We start from the raw sequence: 2,065 nt of genomic DNA on the forward strand, positions 1-2,065 counted from the left end.
CTAAACTCCCTCTTGAAACTGTAAGCCAGTCACTTCCTGCTTTTATTGCCCCCTCATTTTAGGTTGCTGTTGTTAAGTACCATGGAGTCAGTTCCGACTCATAGTGACCCTGCCCAGGGTTTCTGAGGCAGCCAATGTCTAAGTTCCCCTTGTCTTTGCTAGAGTCATTTGTAGGAACCAACACATTTGGACTGCAGTTTCTGAATATTGTAGGTAGGTATTCCCTCTAAAGACTGAATCTTAGGTTCTTCTGAGAAGAAAGCTCCCACTTCACTCGTTTCATTTTTTATTATAGGGCACATAAAAGGTGCATACAATAAGATTGTTCCAATTTTGCGGTTTCTCCTGGGGTGAGTGAGTTCTGTTTGGTGCCTTCTGTCTATTCTGATTCTAACTTATAGTGACCCTTACAAGATAGAGTAGAACCACCCCCAACACACTCTCCAAAACTGTATTCTAGGGAGCAGATCTCCAGGTCTTTTCCTCTCCAGAGCCGCTGATGAGTTCCAACTTGCAGAACTTTTCTGTTAGGTGCCTAACAATTAACCATTGTGCTACCACAGGACAGTGAACTCAAAACAGCTCAGAGTCTTGGATTGCCATAGGGAACCTGAAGGAATTAAGGCTTGGCAAAATACCAGAGAAGAGTTTGAACTAAGGTTAAGTGGAACTGATTCATTCGAGTTTGACCTGTGTAGAACGTGCCTTTCCACCCCAGATTTACTGAATCAGAACCTACATTTATTTCAGCAGGATCTGTAAAATTCACCTGGGGATCTTCTTAAAATGTAGATTCTGATTCAGTATTATCCAGAGTGAAAATGCACATTCTCAATAGGAGGGATCAAACCATGGCTTCTGTTTTTCCTACATCTTTGTTCCACATACCACCCTTAACTGCCCTGACAAGTGAAGCTTGTATACCCATGCTATAAAAAGACCCTAGCCCATGCACCTCTTGTGGAAAACATTTCCTGTCCAGCCTGCCACCACTACCCCATAGGGTTTCCAAAGAGGTTATAATCTTTTATTGAAGCAGACTGCCACATCCTTCTACTGCCAGAGACTAGTGGGTTCCCACTTACCTTACAGTTAGCAGACAAAAACTTAACCACTGAGTCACCAGGGTTCTTTCATGATACTATGTTGTTGTTGTTAAGTGCCACCGTGTCGGTTCTAACTCATAATGACCCTGAATAGGGTTTCCGAGGAGCAGCTGGTGGGTTTGAACCTCTGACCTTGTGGTTCAAACTGACCTTTCAGTCCAGTGCATTATCCTACAAACAGTTGTTAAAAATAATAATAATAATAGATTGGAAAGGAAGACGTAAAATTGTATTTATTTGTAGATGACACATCATGTAATTAGAAAATCTAAAATAATTCACTAAAAAGCTACTAGAACTTGTAGTGCGATTAATATGGCCTCAGGATATAGCATCAACGTAACAAGATCAGAGTTTACAGGAAAACCATTCAATGTTCATCAGCATCCAAAAACATGAGATACATATGGATAAATTTAACAAAACATGTGAAAAGTCTACACAGTAAAAACTATAAATCTATGCTGAGAGAAATTAAAGAAGACCGAAATAAACAGTTATTCCATGTCCATCCATTGGAAGACTTAATACTGTTCAAATGTTAGTTCTTTCCAAATTGACCTAGAGATTTAATGGATTCCCAATCAAAACTCCAAAAAATGTATTGCTATTATTATTAATTGAGAAGCTAAGTCTGATGTCTATATGAAGTGCATAAGAACAGAATTGGAGCACATACAAACCTGAAATTAAGACTTACTATTAAGCTACAATTTAAAAAAAAGGTGGTGGACATAAAGATGTAGATTTAAAAATTTTACAATAGAATCCAGATATACATCCATATGGTCAAGTGAATTTTGAAAAGATGTCAAGATAATTAATCCCATGGGGGAAAGTACAATAGTTTCAATGAATGGTGCTAGAATAACTCCATATGGAAATATCCATATGAAATAATGAACACTGAGGCTTACGTCACATCATATGCAAATATAAGCTTGAAATGGATCACATGT

Source organism: Chrysochloris asiatica, unplaced genomic scaffold (assembly GCF_000296735.1).
Source record: "Chrysochloris asiatica unplaced genomic scaffold, ChrAsi1.0 scaffold00137, whole genome shotgun sequence".
In the NCBI taxonomy this organism is placed as follows: domain Eukaryota; kingdom Metazoa; phylum Chordata; class Mammalia; order Afrosoricida; family Chrysochloridae; genus Chrysochloris; species Chrysochloris asiatica.